Raw genomic sequence first — 18,939 nt, 5'->3', positions numbered from 1 at the left:
GCATGGCAAAGAGTCTCCTTGAATGCAGCAAGCATTATACTAATAAATAAATACATTTCTGGCTGCCTACAATTTGGCAGTTCGAATCTCAATAGGCTCAAGGTTGACTCAGCCTTCCATCCTTCCAAAGTTGGTAAAATGAGGACCCAGATTGTTGGGGGACAATATGCTGACTCTCTAAATCAGCTCAGAGAGGGCTGTAAAGCACCATGAAGCTGTATATAAGTCTAAGTGCTATTGCTATTCTATTTCCATTTCAACTCTATTTCTAAAAAGATCAAGGCACCCAAATGCTGAAGGCTGAGCTCAGACATTGAAAACCCGTCTCCTTCAAAGATACATCCCTATATACAGGTTGAATTAAAAATATTATATTTTGGAATACAAATAATATTCTGGTCTTCTCAGCATGTTGGGCATACTCCCATATATCCCATTGGCCTAAAATCAAAGATTATTTTATCTTCTTGTGATATTGGCCTTGTTTCATCCCTGAGGAGTTATTCATCCTGTTTTTTTTCCCCATACCACAAAACACCTTGCAGCTGCAGACCATAATTATTATAAAGATGATCAGGACAATTCAAATACTATTAGACTATGGGTGTCAAACTCAATTTCATTGAGGACTGCATCAGGGTTGTGTTTGACCTTGGGGGGGGGGAGTGGGTGCTGCTGGGATGGGCATGGCCAGTTCGATATCCTGCAGCCCTCTCTGGCAGAGGATGCAGGAGGCTGTCACAGCTGAAAACGGAGAGCAGCCTGTTTTTTCTGGCAGAGCCACTGCGGGCCGGTCTTTCACTATTTCCAGGGTGGGGCCGTGGGTCACATCTAAGCATCCTGCAGGCTGGATCTGGCCCACGGGCCTTGAGTTTAACACTCCCGTATTAGCATTTTCTGTTACCATAACAAGGGTTGGATTGTGCTAAGGTTTGCTATTGTGGAAACAGAATAATCTCTCTGTCTCTCTCTCTCGCACACATACACACGATAGCACCTGAAATTAGCCTTCCGTGATTCTTTAAGAAAAGACAAGTTTCTGTTCTTAAAGTTCTAGGGCAGCACTTGTAAAACCAACTGACAAACCAAAGCAGAACACAGAAAAGAAACTTTTCAGTTGAATGTGGCCTAGGCAAGAACATTTTGGTGCTGATGCTTCCCTAGAGCAGAAGGATTTGCACCATGAAGACCATCTAAAAAGAAAAGCATTTAAAAAAAAATTCTGTAAAAACAGCCACACAGTTCAGAGAGCCAAATTGCATGACAGACCCAGAGGCTAGTCAAAAGCTGCTGCCACTGTCACCAGCTCAACCACTCATTCGGTTTGCCAATGGGCCAGATGCTGCCAGTTGCTTGGGAAGACTCCTCCACAGCTTGATCTCCAGGCCCTGTGAGCTCCATCCAAAAAGCAGCAGTGTGGCATACTGAGATGAAGGGAATGCCAAAAGCCCACTGCAAGTATCCCCCCCCTTCCTGTTAAGAGTTGAGACTGGAAAAGGATCTCCTGAAATCTTGTTCATTTTCATGCAAAAACTACAGTTTTTAAAACACAAGTTAGGATATAACAGATTCCCCCCACCTCCTTATTTCATGTTCTGTATATGCAAAAGAGGTATAAGTATAAAAAGAATGATTAAATTGCCTAGGCTGTTACATTGCATTAACTACTTTTAGAATTAAAAAAAAACTTTTTTGACTAAATTATGTTGATGAATATCTTGGATGTATCTGGGAAAATGAAGGAATAGAGTCAACTGCTTATACAGGTAGTACCCGACTTACAATACGTTCATTTAGTGACTGTGCAAAGTTAGAATGGCACTGAAAAAAGTGACTTATGACTATTTCTCTCACTTACAACCTTTGTAGCATCCTCAGGCTCATGTGATTAAAATTCAGATGATTGGCAACTGGTTCATACTTATGATTATTGCTGATCACAAAGTCATGTGATCACCTTTTGCAACCTTTTGACAAGCAAAATCAACGGGAAAGCCATAGTCACTTAGCAACTGTATTATAACTTATCAACTGCCCCGATTTCCTTTACAACTGTGACAAGAAAGATCATAAAATGGAGCAAAACTCCCTTAACAAATGTCTCACTTAACAATAGAAGTGTTGGGGCTCATTTATGGTCATAGGTGGAGGGCTACCTGAAAATAGGTAAACAATGGGATAATTTCATCAAAAAGCTTGCAATATGAGTTGACATGTGCTTGGATGAAAAATTGTGATGTTCTCTGAGATGAATATTGTTGTTCTTACGTTTCCCACAATAGCTAACCAGATGTTTTCCATGGCTACTGATCTTGAGGGCTACAGCAGTGGCATCCCACTCATGTTCCTCAGGAACAGCATATTGCATCCAAAACCCTCCATGAATTTGCTTAAAATTGTATTACTACACCTTGCGATAAAGAATTCCATGCTCTTAGGCGTGAATATAACACTGTACCCAAAAACATCAGTTTTCTTCTAAAATCCCCATTCAGGTGCCAAATGGCCTTGGGGACATTCAAAGACACGCCTTGATGTTTCCAACAATGCCATTAATCAATTGGAGCAAATCAATTCAGGCAAAGTGATAGTTGTGACATCATAATAGAAGCCCCACCCCTTGTGTATACATATCAATTTCACACACATTCATGAAGCAGTGGGGCTTTGACTTCTCAACTATCATCTCACTGTTTTTGACAGCCCTCCCCACCCACCCCCCCTGCCCCAAATGGAAGCCTTGGCTTTATTGTTGCCTCCTGAGCTCTGCGTGAAATTTAAGCAGCGGACAGAAATTAAAACTGCAGCTCTCAGAATTCACAGCAGGTGGCTTAATTTCCCACAATGCTCAGCAGCAACATCGCACAGAGGAACTATGGGAATTTTAAATGGCTGATCTTATCCCCAGCTATCTGAACTCTGAAGCATAAGAGCCACGAGGCAGGCATCGGTGCTGGATATTTCTGGCATGTTTCTACAAGCAGGTTCATATCTGTCCCAAGCAGAAGCATGATTCAAAGACAGCAGCCAACCTGGGTTATGAATTTGTTGAATATGCTTGTGTGCACATGCAGATAGGCGGTACTTGATGTGTGCATCTTGCTGAGAAAAAAGATGAAGGGAAAGAGGGTGGAAAACGGGAGGGAAGAACAAGTACTGAGAAATGGAAAAGGCTGCAGTGTGTGTGTGTCTGTGTGAGAGAGAGAGAGAGAGAGATTGATTTTGTGGAGCTTTCCCTTTCATAATTCATTCAATTTAACTCTATTTAAGCTGCTTGGACCCCAAATACATCGCAAAGTAAAAATTATGACATTTAAGAGATGCTACAGCTCTTGGATAACTAACTAAATGCACAGTCCAGCTGTTTAATGAGACATCAAGCGTTGCCATGTCTCATACAAAGGATGAAATTAAAAAAATCCTTTCACTACAATCAATAAATTTGTTATTGTTAAGATTTAACAGGGACTTTTTGACATACAGATCCATAAACCAGGAGCCGCAACCTTTCTCCCACCTTTTACTAACTTAGAATAGAATAGAGTAACAGAGTTGGAAGGGACCTTGGAGGTCTTCTAGTCCAACCTCCTACTTAGGCAGGAAACCCTACACCATTTGAGACAAATGGTTATCCAACATCTTCTTAAAGACTTCCAGTGTTGAGGCATTCACAACTTCTGGAGGCAAGCTGTTCCACTGATTATTTGTTCTAACTGTCAGGAAATTTCTCCTCAGGTATAAGCTGCTTCTCTCCTTCATTAGTTTCCACCCATTGCTTCTTGTTCTACCCTCAGGTGCTTTGGAGAATAGTTTGACTCCCTCTTCTTTGTGGCAACCCCTGAGATATTGGAACAATGCTATCATGTCTCCCCTAGTCCTTCTTTTCATTAAACTAGACATACCCAGTTCCTGCAACCGTTCTTCATATGTTTTAGTCTCCAGTCCCCTAATCATCTTTGTTGCTCTTCTCTGCACTCTTTTTGTTGTATGTTTAGTGTATGAGGACAGAAGCTGAATTCTGTGTCAAGTTATGCAGGAAAGCATCTTTCTTTTGGCTCTTGGAAAGCAACTGTCCTCCACAGTAAACAAATATTAATCTTGTTTTCCAGTTCGATACGTAAAGAATACTTTTATGTTTCAATTTGTAAGTTAATAACCTGTTTCTTCATGATATAAGTCTTTAGGCCTTTATTTGCAATCTCCTGGAGGATTTTTTAAAAAATAATTCTCAGTGGAATGTAGAAAGTTTAGTATGGCCTACAGAAAGAAGACCAGATATTTTCTTAGCCTTACATAGGGACTGAACCTGAAATCATCTACATGCAAAGGCGATGCCATACCACTGTGACAGGATTCCTTCTTTTGTAGGTTAACAGTTGCGGTTTGTAAAAATAGATCATGTTGTGATGGCTCCTTCCAAGGAAACATTTATCCTCTGACAACTGGATTAATTCTGATCTAGAGAAGAGATTATGCTGGCAAATCAGCTCTGACCTAATTGGAATAATTGATCTGATCGAGATTGCCGCTTGACTTCCATTCAAAGATTGGAATTGATCTAGAAAATTTGATCCAATGCTTTGACTTGAAAGACTGGAACATATTGATTCACTCTGATTTGAACTTCAATCAAACTGGAATAAAGTGTTCTTGTGCAATATAAATGACCTTACAAATCATCAACGTGATTCAGAGGTGTTGGGATAAATGGTTTTATTTGAATTGTTGATTTGAGTCAGAAAGTTAGTTCAATTTAAAAATTCACTTGGATTTCTTTCAAATTAGATATTCGAATCAAAACTTTGCAGAAGTCTAATAGACTGGAATGGTTTTGGAGAGCCTAAATAAACACAAAAGAGAAAAATTAGCACAATACTCACAACTTTAGGATAAGAGTTAAAGGAACTGAGTATGTTTAGTTTAAAGAAGAGAAAGTTAAGGGAAGACATGATAGCAGTTTTCGAATACCTGAAGGGCTGTAATAGTAAAGAGCATATGGGTTTATTCTCCATAATGGCCCAAAGTAGGACAAGAACCAATGGATGGAAGTTTTTAAGAAGGAAATCCAAACTCAAAAGGAGGAATTTCCTGAACATGAGAACTGTTGTGCAATGAAATAGCCTGCTTCCTGGAGGTCTGTGGACTTTATCACTGGAGGTTTTAAACAAAGGTTGGACAACAAGTTGCCCAAGATGGTATGAAGATTTCTTGCCTGGACAAGGAATTTGACTATAAGACCTTGAAGGTTCTTTCTAACCCCTGTGATTCTGTGAAGAGAAAGATGGAGAAATGTTACCTGTGGAACATTATTTTGCCTTTGTATTAAGTATTCTTGGCTTCCAGTTTTACTGGAAGGTCTAGCCAATCTGAACTTCCCTCTTCTTGGTAGGAACTAAAGGAAGTAAGTTTGGAAAGTTGGTGCTTGGTATTTGGAGAAGAATATTGATGAAAACTGTTGAGTCGGAGAGAGCGAGGGAGACAAAAAGTGAGAGCTTGGGTGGGTGGGTGGGTGGGTGGAGGGATATATGAGACAGAATACCCAAATCCTTAATCAAGCCATCCAAAATAGCTGATCACCCAGCTTTCTGGACTTTTTGGAGAATCTCATTTCTTAGGGTAGTGTCTTCAGCTTGATTATTTTGGGAGGAAGGACATACAAAGAAAAAGAACACTTGGCCTTTTTCATCAGCTTTGGACTTTTGTGTTTTTTTCTGGCATTTTCCTCCCATATATAATATGAATAAAATGATTAAAAAATGAAAGGATTTTTCAGTTTATTTAAGATCTGAATGGTTAAATAAGTTATTTTCTGGAAATCTTGAAAAATATATACAATAAAATCATTGTTGACTCTGTAATTTACTTACCCTTTGAAAACTATTGATGATTTCATGAATTTCATGATTTCATGCAGATCTTGGCAACATCTGGAAGAGTTTTGCTACTGCCTTCCTTTGTTTTTTTTGTCTACTTCCTACCCTGGACCACAGTTTTGAATTTCTTGCTAACCTTCTTTCCAATACTAGTAGGCTTGAATCTGCTTGATTATTTTGGTGATCACCTGAGGTTGCAACCCTCAATGTTCCTGTTCCTGTGGGGAGGAAACTAACCACCAGATTGCAAGAACACAAATGAGCGATCAGACAAGAAGACCCAAATTCATTGGTAGCCTCACACTGCAATGAACAAGGACATACATTCAGTTTAGCAGCTATTAAGATTGTTGGACGAGCAGGCACAAAAACAACCAGGGAAATGATTGAAGCCTGAGATACAGATCCCTCCTCAGTCAGCAGGTATCTGATTTACCACCAGTCTATCAAGTACTTAGAAGGTGTGGGCAGCACAAGGAAAGGACAGCTAATGACTTAAAAGCCAGCCATTAATACACCCCAATCTACATCTAAGAAGTCACTTACAACAGGGATTATAAATCCTACTCCCAGAACAGGACACACCCTGCTAGAGAGAAGTTCCCTGAAGATGGGCTCCAACATGAGTCCAAAAGCTCGGAAGACAGAACCTCTGGTCCCAATGACTGATCCAGGTTGGCTCCTGCTAAAATTTTCCTGGGACACATATATTCACTTTCATTCATTACTTTTCCTCCTTGCTATTATTTAAGATCACATCCTGGAGTTTTTCTTCCTCTTCCTTCTTTTGCAAGATGTACAATGGGCAAAACCATTCTCAGATTGACCAGCCTCTGGCTGCCGTATCAGGACTTCTCTATCCTAAGATATAAATGGTTTCTTCTGAGTATCTCATGGCTTTGCAATTCACATGGAGATTGATGATAAAATCTCATCAAGGCCTGCTAAAAGATTTCCTTTATCTGTTTTGGTTGGCTTGATTACGCTGATTAGGGAAACACAGGAGAATTGCATGTGATGGGGATTAAATAATGCAATTAGCTTTAATAATTTCTCTTAAAAATAGAATTAAACTGGAACAAAGGAAGTAGAGAGGTGGGGACGTGTTCTGCTTACAGTCTTTCAGATAAATCTTATTTTCCCCACTTTCTCTCTTTCCTTCACTTTTACAAAGCTGAATTTAATAGCCAGATGATTGCATAGAGAAGATGTTAATCTACATAATGATTCTTCTTTACAGCACCTTTCAGTAACTGCTTGGAAGATAGATGTGGTTTCTTTTGATATCATTTGCCCTGTGTTGGGGGAGTATCGCGCAGGGGGGGGGGGACAGACAAGAGTAGTCTATGAAATCACAGAGAGGTTAATAGAAGGCCTTAAAAATGAATGAATGAAATAGGTAAGTAGAAAAGACTGATGACAAGATAGAATGTTTCATTTCATTACACTACTGTATTTTTAGGCCAATTTCCCATTTTAAGTAAGAGATATTGGTTCAGTACAATGAAGATGAAGATGAAACTGGTTCAAGCACAGTAAAAATATTTGGTGGAATGTACGGTAGTTGTAATAGCATGTGGAGGTGCAAGGAGACAGCAGAACTCTCCTCTTGGGTGTATACTAATAGTACATAGGCCCCAAAAGGTGAATGTTGGCCTGACAGCTTTGCACCTCGTCCTCAATATTTTAGTTTGGGCTATCTGTCTGATTTAATATTTATAGCTTTTTAAATGATTTTTTCCCCTAGTTTCATACACTGCACAGAGTCCGCTGGAATTTGGCAGACAATAAATTTAAAGAATAAATAAATAATAAACTAGGTGAAATAGACATTGACAAGATTCTGTGAACTTCCCACTTGTTTTCCCACAATTTTTTTTGCGTGTCCGCAAAACAGCCTCTCTTAGCGAACCAGTAGTAAACCGGTTAGGAACCCATCACTGGATTGTACTCAATACAACTTCAACTGTTATTTAATTCAACTTCATTGGATGATTAGTGTAATAATAATTAGTGTAAATAATAACAGATTGGGGGGGGAAGATCTTCCAATCATTTTTTACATTCCTCTCTATATTCCTCTGGCCTCCTGACTGCCTTCTAGGAAAGTCCATCATTAAGGTTTCCTTTTTGCTCTTAATCAGACCCTTATTCAAAGGAATGTTGGCCTGGACCAGTGGTGGGTTGCAGGCGGTATGCCCCGGTACGTGCGTACCGGTGCCTGCCGGAAGCAGCAGCCACCGTACCGGAACGGTGCTTTGGGGGGCCTGCCCACCCTTGTTCCTTACCTGTATTTGAAGGAAATGGGGCATTTGTGCACGTGTGCGCAGTGTACAGTGCCTGCGCGATACTTCGCCAAGCAGCTGGAATGTCACAGGTGGTGGGTGTGCATGTATGTGAAGTGTGCAAGCCCTTGGTCCATGCCAGGCTCCCATTGCAGTGTAGCAGTTGCAATGGGAGCCGAAACCCACTACTGGCCTGGACTTGAGGTTGTGGCATGTTCATTTTTATGCAAAGCATGTAATGCAGGTATGAAGAAATAGAATAATACTCACATGTGTGACTATAATGATACGTTCAGAGATTTTGTCTGCATGTAAACAGACATTCAACATAATAACCCTAAATAATACAATACAATACAATAGCAGAGTTGGAAGGGACCTTGGAGGTCTTCTAGTCCAACCCCCTGCCTAGGCAGGAAACTCTATACTGTTCCAGACAAATGGTTATCCAACATCTTCTTAAAGACTTCCAGTGTTGGGGCATTCACAACTTCTGGAGGCAAGCTGTTCCACTGATTAATTGTTCTAACTGTCAGGAAATTTCTCCTCAGTTCTAAGTTGCTTCTCTCCTTGATTAGTTTCCACCCATTGCTTCTTGTTCTACCCTCAAGTGCCCTGGAGAATAGCTTGACTCCCTCTTCTTTGTGGCAACCCCTGAGATATTGGAACACTGCTATCATGTCTCCCCTAGTCCTTCTTTCTATTAAACTAGACATACCCAGTTCCTAGAACTGTTCTTCATATGTTTTAGTCTCCAGTCCCCTAATCATCTTTGTTGCTCTTCTCTGCACTCTTTCTAGAGTCTCCACATCTTTTCTACATCGTGGTGACCAAAACTGAATGCAGGATTCCAAGTGTGGCCTTACCAAGGCATTATAAAGTGGTATTAACACGTCACGTAATCTTGATTCAATCCCTCTGTTTATGTAGCCTAGAACTGTGTTGGCTTTTTTGGCACCTGCTGCACACTGCTGGCTCATATTTAAATGGTTGTCCACTATGACTCCAAGATCCCTCTCACAGTTACTACTATTGAGCACGGTACCACCTAAACTGTACCTGTGCATTCCGTTTTTGTTGCCTAAATGTAGAACCTTACTCTTTTCACCATTGAATTTCATTTTATTAGATAGTGCCCAATGTTCAAGTTTGTCAAGATCCTTCTGTATCTTAAGCCTATCTTCTGGAGTGTTGGCTATTCCTGCCATCTTGGTGTCACCTGCAAATTTAATGAGTTCCCCATTTATTCCCTCATCCAAATCATTGATGAAGATGTTGAAGAGTACTGAGCCTAAAACAGAGCCTTGGGGTATTCTACTGCATACCTCCCTCCATGTAGATGCAATTGAGGACTACACATTGAGTGTGGTTGGTCAGCCAATAACGAATCCATCTGGTGGTGATGCTGTCCAACCCACATTGTAATTTACTTATCCTTTGAAAACAGCCGAGTGCCAAAAAGGGAGTGCACACTCTTCTGGGATGCAACCCAGAAGAGGAGCTGCCCAGGGCACATGCACACACCTGAAAATGAACTTTTAGTTTCCATCGCACACATGTGCACTGGCCAGTTAGTCTTCTGGGTTTCTGGCACGCATGCATGTTCAACAATCAGCTGGGCAGCACACATGTTCATGCAGGAAAACTGAAGGCCAGCTCTTCCAATTTTCAGCACTGCTGCATGCACGAAGGACAGCTGATTGTCACCTGTACATGCACGCCAGAAACCCGGAAGAGGAATGGGTGATGTCACATGTGCCAGGCGACATGGCTCCGCATGCCGCTTTGGGCACTGGTGCCATAGGTTCGCCATCATGGGTCTACACTGAGAAGGGTTTTTTTGTGTATTTGAATCAGTTTTGACTCCTGGCAATTGCATGGGCTAATCTCTGATATTTTCTTAGCAAAATTTCAGAACCGGTTTGCCATTATCTCTTTCCTTGGACTGAGAGACAGAGTGAGTGGCTGGCCCAAGGGCTGAAATAGAGAGTGAGTTGGCTGACTTTTTTTGTCTAAGGTAGGACTAGGAATCCTGGTTTCTAACCTGATGCCTCAACTACTACCTCAAGCTGGCTTTATTTATTATTTATTATTGGAGTTGAAATCCCACCAATCTGGACTCCACCAGGCTGTGGATGGCTGTGCCAAGCACAGTCAGACTTGGAAGGAGAGGTTGAGGTGTTTTCTGAAAGTGTTTCTCAAAGATGCCCAATTAGCACACATTATATTTCCAATCTTGGCAAATCTCAAGAACCTGTTTACTTTAATGAAGTGCTAATTCAAAATCTGTGGTTGAACCATCACGATTAGCAAATACTTTTGACTTTCTGTTAACTGCCATGTTTCTTCCGCTTAGCATATCTAGGAGCAGAAAGAGAAATAGTCAAAATGTATCTGAACCTTTTCAGTTCAGATAATTCTTTAATGCCCACCCAGGCATCACATTACTTCTCTCAAACACAGCCACAATGTCTTAATGATAATGAAGGATTTGTTGGTTTCTCTTTTGCTATTTAGTGCTCTTCTCCACAGCCCCCCTCTCCCAATTGAAGGTATTGAAAATAAATCCTCATTTTTCGCCAAGAAAAGCTTCTTTAGAAGAAGTGGGAAATAACATCTAAGACACAATGAGCAGATGAAGAGATGGATGTTTGCTAATATGGGCCATTTTGGTTGTCAGTGGCTTCCATTAAATTAAATAGGAGAGATCACATATTACTGGCTGAAATTGCAAAGAGAATTGCAGGTATTTTACCAAATGTAGATTTCAACCTTTCTTCTAACAATTGGAAAAGTGTCATTTACACAACAATACATTGAGAGGTCTCCATAGTACCTCTTCGTTTTTCTCAGCACTACTTTATTTGTCAGCATTCTCTCTCTCTCTCTCTCTCTCTCTCTCTCTCTCTCTCTCTCTCTCTCTCTCTCTCTCTCTCTCTCTCTCTCTCTCTCTCTCTCTCTCTCTCTCTCTTGCTCTCTCTATCTGTCTCTCTGTGTGTTTGTGTGTGTTGTATTTGTGCTGATAAATAAATAAAGGGAGACTAGTATAGATCTATTTCAACCTATTTAGGTCTCATCAGCTAGCCATACCCTTACTGGGAATTGAACCAGGGCTGTATTGCATATTAGGCCGATGTAATTGCCACTAAGCCACAGGCTCTCTTCCTTATCAGCTTGGGCATACCAGGGGTTGTAACACACACACACACACACACACACACACACACAAACACACAAACACACACACACACACACACACATATACATACATACATACATACATACATACATACATACATACATACATACATATATGATTATATACTAAATTTATATAACTGCCCTACTCAAAAATCTCTTTAAAACAACTACTGGGACCTCATTTTGGAATTCAGGAATGTATTTGTTAAAACTATCAATCTAAGTCCACCCTTGCAGGTTTTGAGACAAAGGCCTAATGTATTTCTCTAAGCCTTTTAATGAAAGCTCATTTTAGGTCACAAGTCTCATTATCCTCAGCCAGCATGACTCTTGGTTGCAGGAAGCCACCTTACGGTGTGGACTTGTTCTTGGGACATTTAGTTCTTCCTGCATGATAGGAATCAGTTTTATCTGCTGAAATAAATCTATCAACCTGTCACATTATTCCAAGAGTGAACAAGACTGCCTTTGCAGTTTGTAAACCATGCCTAGTGTATTTAAATTAAAAGAGTGTCAGCCACATACAATCCCTTGATTTTTCTTTTTTTTTAATTGTTTGTGGAGACCAATCACGATTTTGAAAATTTGGCAACAAAGTGCTCAGAATTGGCAGCACAGTTATCTGTCATTTTAAAGGTTATTTGAATATTTTAAACATGAGGATTGGCTAAAACACACAGCTAACTTGTTGTTCCCTGCTGTCCCGAAGCATCTAAAGAGTGATGGGGAAAAACACCAGAAAATTCAGGGCCTGCATTGTGTTAGGCCAAGGGTGGGAAATTTTCTGATGGGCAAAGGCTGCGCTTAACATTGGTAAAACTACATTGCACATGTATGACAGGGCTCAGTTCCTAGGCAGACTTTTAAAATGGTGACATGTCTTTTTTAAAAAAAACATATTTTTTTTAATTATACAATTTTCTTCATTTTACATCACAATTTCATCTTTGCAACAACTCTATACCGGTTTATATCCACAGTTTTGTTATATATACCATTATATATATACATTATATAGTTATCATTCTAAATATATTTTTGTAAAATTGTGACATGTCTATTTTAGGGCTTATACCACAGTTTTTCCTGGATTTCCTATCTCAAAGAAGCTTTTGGAAATCATAAGCAAAAAGGCACCCAAAGATCATGAAAAAGGATCCCATATGGTATGTGCAGGCCTAGAGACTATAATTTCTATCTTACCTTTATTATTTTTTTACAAAATAACTCAGGGCATACATAATACTCCTTCATCCTCCTATACGGCCCTACAATGCCAACCTTGTGAGGTGGGATGGATTGAGAGAGACAGTGACATATATCAAGTCTGCAAATAAGGAGTCTTGTTGAAATGGGACATAAGGAGGCCATTCCTTTATGATTTACCTGAGTTCCTTCCAGGAGGCTCTTCTGTTCATCTCTTTTCTGGCATTCAATCAGGCCAGTTACATCTCCTTAGCTGGCTGAATAGCACAGGTCATCCTCTTCCCACAGCCCAGACCTCGTAGCCTGCTGGGTTGTGATGTGTTGAGAAAGAACACTTAGCTGGTCTGAAAGTTTCATTTAAACATAAGTAACCCTTTCCCCTCCAGCAGTGACCTGCTCCCTATTAATTTGGCCAGGAGGATGCAAGCGAAGAGAAGATTAAAAGAGAGACAAAATAGCTGTCTTCAAACAGTTGAATGGCTGTTCTGGAGAAGATGGAGCAGTCTTGTCCTCTTTTACTCTGAAGAGCAAGGCAGAAAGAATTAGTAAAGAATTGCAGGAAAGCACATTTCAATTACACATTAGGGAACACTTTCTAATGAGACAAGGTGGTCAGTCATGGAACAAGTTGCCTTAATAAACTGATGCCCGATTCCTTTGTTGGAGTTATTTAAGCAGAGATTGAACTGTAGTCAGTCACTCTAGATACAGATCTTGTACTGAATATTAGTTTCAGCTAGACAGTCCTCAAGATTTTTTTTTTGAGCCTTTTGATTCTACAATATTAGGAAACCCAAACCATTGGGTTGTTTCCCAGATTTGTATCATACCTTGCTGCCTCTCTAAAGACATACTTTAAAGTCATCCTTTCAGACCTGCCAGATATCTAAATCAAATTACCTTAACCTTGGCAGAGTTTAATGCATTCCCATGAGCAGTTTTAGTGGGGAGGTAAGGACATTCCATTCAAGTCCATACTATGTCCATGCAGAGAAGGAAACACTGAAACCACTAAGTATATTTTATTATACTGTACGTTTTATGCTATTAATTCTGCATTTAACTACATTCCTAGTCATTCCAATTAGTTTTATTTAGAACTCTTACTTTTTGTTTGTTTGTTTGTTTTTATTGGATTTATATGCCACCCTTCTCCCAAAGGACTCAGGGCGGCGTACAACATTAAAAAACACTTTTGGATTCAAATGACTCTATTTCTCGAGGCGTGACCAAATTTTGTCATGTAATATGTAACATGAAGGACACTTCGATTGCTGTGCCCAATATAGGTTCCTGCTTGCTTAGCTGGACAGTTTGGATGGTTTTTCTACCTTGGGTGACAGTGCTGGGAATATACATTCTCGGGGTAGACTCCTGGCATTCTTTGCTCATCCCTCCCAAGAATTCCCCCACCACAATGAGGCAGCATGGGGGATTTGGATGTCTATAGGTGTAGGGATTTATCTGGAACAACAACAAAAATGTACTGTAGAATGCCAATTGGATAGAAATCGTTTTCAACATCCTCATAAATTCAGGATAAAGGAGGATGTTTATTTTTTATTTTTTTCAAGGAGAGAATCCCATTATTGTGATGCCATCATTGAAAAGCTTCAATATTTCTAGCAAATTACTTATTAAAGATAAGTAAAGGTATCACATTATGTTGATATTAAGGTATATCAAGCTTATATTGGCAGAATATGCCTGGTGATGGTGTAGGATTTTAGAAATTCTACTTGTCACAAGGAAAATTAGCACCAAGCAGAATGTTTCTGAGGTAAAAAGAAAAAAAGCCGAGCCTGGTGTGTTTCCCTCAGCCCTTTCAAATCGGTGATGTTGTATGATTTTACTGCTCAGTAATGCCCATGTTTATAGTATGTTACTGCTTAAATTTCCCTTTATTTAAGATAAACTGCCACCACCAACTGTTGTTCATGCAACAACTTCACAAAAATGTGCTGGTGTTCTGCTTCTTCCCAAATTCCTAACCCTAATCTTGATCTGTTTTGAATGCTGTTGCTGCTTCATTGTAGTCAAAGCCTGCTTTTCTCCCTCCATTTTTCTCTAAAACATCAACCCTGATCTCAATATATATGACCACGTACAGTATATTGAGATCAGTACAGAGAGAATATCAGAGGCTGCAGAAAGGGATTCTCTGAAGTGGAACAAAATAGTCAGCCCTGAAAGGGGACTTGGACTGGCATTTTCTCTTCTGTTGGCATGTTTAAAACATATTCCACAAGCCCAATCTGTGTTGCAGCTTCTGTATCTCTTTTATGCTTGAGTGTAACAGGACATTGTTAAAGGAAGGCAATTTTAATATCCAAGGGGAGGAAGATGGGAGGACTTCCATGGAATTGACAGTGGAATACAGGTCTGTTTTTTGTTCTCTTTCCCAGCTCACCGTTAACATATTTTTCCCCTTTAATAAAAGCAATTTGGTAACTAATACACGTGCTCTTTCATAACCCAGATGTACAATTATGCTTTCAATCCAGAACCTCATTAATGCTCCATTAATTAATGCATGGAGCTTTTCAAAGGATAAGTTAGACTTGGTCATTTCCATTTCTTATAATTGTTGTTGCTGTTGTGATACTGTCATTTGTGCAGTACTCCAAAGTCTCAGAATAGAATGTCCATCCAAATCAGTGTGCATTTTTTAAAGGCACATTTGAGTATACTTATGATTTATTTTTACTCATTTCTTTATTTAAAACAGCTATGTGGCTACTCAGCTAAATCCAAGTTCTGGTGGCTTCCCCAGGGCAGTCCACAGCATTCTCCTTCCACTTTGATTTCACCCTATCCCAGTACCTGGGAGAAAAACTAGGTCTTAAGTGCTTTCAGGAAGGTTAAAAAAAGTGTGTGTGGGGATCTTTTGGATCCCAAGGGGATGTGTGTTCCATGCTGCAACAGAAAAGGCTGTTCTCTTTTTAAAAAAAAACAATTTTTATTTGTTTTTTAACAAGGACAAACAAACATAAAAATAAAAATAGAAGAAACCCATCTTCCATTACAAATTGTAGAAAGTGTGTCAGTTGGTTACAGTATTTCCATGCATCTCTTCCGTCGTCACCACCTGCAAGAAAAGGCATTTCCGAGGTTCTGCAAGATAGAGATATTGAAGCGAAGGGACTTGGAACATACCTACCATATCCAGTATAGTAGGGATGGGAGATATCCTCAGGAAGAGACAGTCCTGCAACAAGCCTGGTCCTCAGCCATGTAGGGTTTTAAAGGCGATAACCAGCACTTCAAATTGCATCTGTAAGAAAACTGGGAATCAGTGCAGCTGTTGTGTCATGGATGCTCCCCACATGATATTTGCTGCTGCATTCTGGACTAGTTGAAACTTCTGAGTGGTCTTCAGAGGCAGCCACATGAAGAGCACATTGCATTAGTCTAAATGAGAAGTGAGGCAAGGCTGTCTGGCTCAGAAAAGGCTGGAATTGCTACACTAGATGAATCTGTGCAAAGACCTCCAACTTCCAGCTACAGCTGACACCTGTGCCTTGAGCATAAGCTGTGAGTCTAGGAAAACCCCAAATTTCACAACAGCTCAGTGTGGAAGGGGGCCACCCTGTACAGAGTCAAAGATGTCATGTCACCAGACTTTGGGGAAAAAAAACACACCCTCAACCGTCACTCTATCTTGTCAGAGTTGAGTTAAAGATGTTTTCCCCCATCCCTATCCTGCACAGCCTCTAGGCACCTGGTTATCACCACCACAACAACATCTAACAACATTATCTGCCCAGCATGGGGTGGAGAAATATAAATGGGCACCATCAGCATTCTGATGATACTACACCCTGTGTCACTGAATGACCTTATCCAACAGTTTCATGTAAATGTTAAAGAAGAGGAGACAGGCCCTGAGGCAGCCTGCATTGAAGAGGTCTAAGCTTGTCTTCTCCATATCATGTGATGACTTGAAGCAACCAGAGAGAAAGGAGAACCATCACCAAAGACTGCCTCCTAGCTCCCAAAGCTGGTCCAGAAGGATACTATGATTGATGTTATCAAAAGCCACCAAGCCTTTACAAACAGCAGGATCAACTCATACCCATTTCTTGACTCTACCTTTTCCATTAAACAGAAATGAATGATGAGAATTACATTTCAAGCTGGCCTTTGATTTACTTGTGATTGCAAAAACGTGTTATTGTAGGAACTGTGGTGGTGGCACAGTGGTTAGAATGCAGTATTGCAGACTAATTCTGCCAGTCTGATCCTGACCAACTCAAGTTGACTTAGCCTTCTATCCTACTGAGGTGGGTAAAATGAAGACCCAGATTGTTGCGGGCAGTATGCTGACTCTGTAAACTGCTTAGACAATGCTGTAAAGCACTATGAAACTGTATATAAGTCTAAATCCTATTGCTGTTATTAAAATGAAGGGATATCATAATAATTCTGTATGTTTTATTTTTTTCTTTCTATTAAACCCTACCTGAGCCAACAAAGGTCATCATTTTCCATCTCTCTGGTGCAGGATGTCAAGAAGGTGAGAACCATTATTTTTGGCCTTGGAATTTGGCCAGCACAATTCTTTGTCCTGTGTGAGTAGTCCGGAGCACATGGCTAATCATGTGATTTCATAAGAATGGACAAAAGAAACATTTTTGATTCTTTTTTAAAATTTTATTTTCAGAGGATTGAGGACATTTAAAGAGTAAATATTGTCCTTTCATCTTAACCAAGGTGAAAAAGGCACCCCTTTTTGAATGCCCTTAAGGCACTAATGACATCCTATAAAACCTGTCCAACTGCCTATATTCAAAAATATCCTAACTTGTTAGATTTGCCTATTTTGGAGATCATAAATGGGGATTTAGAGGGAGGTCATATGGCCCTCAGACTGCATGTGGAACCATAATGCAGAGTGAGGCTGCCTGGGAGAGGCAGAAAGGTCAGGGCCCCCTGTGGTCTGACTCTGGTCTGACATACATACATTCCAGTGATGGGTTGCGGATCCTGTTCCAACCGGTACAGTTGGAACTGGCCCGGCACCGTCCACATGGACACGCACATGCACAGTGCGCGCATGCATCTTACCACCTCGGGAAGCCTCCCCGATGCTCCAGCTGCTCAGCTGAGCGTTGCGCAGGCGCTGTATGCGCCATGCGCCATGGACGTGCGTGGAAGCGCGGAAGCCTTAAAAGATAGGTAAGGAGCTCGGGTGGGCGGGTGGGCCCTCCAGAACACAGTACTGGAACGGTATCTGGTGCTCCGGGCAGGCTCCAGTACGCCCGTACCGGGGCGTACTGCTTGCAACCCACCACTGATACATTCAAACATATATACACACATACATACATGCAATTTTGTATATACCTTTTCCTTATACTTACTTCTGGGCACCTTTTCCCTCAAATAGGTCTTTTGTGCACAAATCTGAGTGAAGAACAACATGGCAACTCTGAAGAAACACACATAGTTTGAATGTCAGGAATGAATATGTTTATTCCAATTGAATCCTACAGTAATCTTGTAAACGCTAAGCTTTTGAAGCCATTATAAAATCAAGAGAGGAGCTTCCTCTCCATGGTCATGTGATCAAAATTTGGACACTTAGCAATTAACATGTATTGATGACGATGGCAGTGTCCTTTAGTCATGTGATTACCTTTTGTGATCTTCTCACAAGCAAAGCAATGGGAAAACAGATTCCCTTAACAACCATGTTACTGAGTTAATGACTGCAGTGCTTCACTTAATAACTGTGGCAAGAGAAATGGGGCAAAACTCCCTTAACAACAGTCTTGCTTAGAAATTTTGTAATTGTGGTCATTAGTCAAGGATTACCTGTATTATCTAGATGGTGCTGTTTCACACAATCAATTTATCTTGACAAGCACATGGAAACATGAATCCGCTTGATGTTATTGTTGGTAAGAGAAACTTAAGACACCTTAGTAAATAGAATCAAATATGCATTTGATTTTATACTGGACAATGATTTAGATCAGTGATGGAGAACCTATGGCACGCATACCGAAAGTGGCACGCAGAGGCATCTCTCCGGGCATGCCAGCCATCACCCGTTACTCTTCTGCATTCCAGCACACACATGCACACTGGCCAGTTGGTCTTTGTGTGCGCAGGAGTGCCAGAAACCAGAAGAGCAGCTCCCTGGCGCGCATGTGCACACCAGGAAGCTGAGCTTCTGGTTCCCGGCACACGTGCACCAGAAACCAGAAGAACAGGTGACCAGGAAACTGCTCTTCTGGTTTCTGCCACTCCTATGTGTGTGCGCCGGAGAGCTGCTCTTCCAGTTTCCTCTGCTCCCTTCCGCGCTCTCCCGTTTCGGCACTCGGTGCTGAAAAGGTTCACCAACACTGATTTAGATCTTTACCTTTGCT

The sequence above is a fragment of the Natrix helvetica genome, assembly GCF_964273705.1.
Source record: "Natrix helvetica genome assembly, chromosome: 1".
Classification (NCBI taxonomy): Eukaryota; Metazoa; Chordata; class Lepidosauria; order Squamata; family Natricidae; genus Natrix; species Natrix helvetica.
This window is presented reverse-complemented; position numbering follows the sequence as displayed.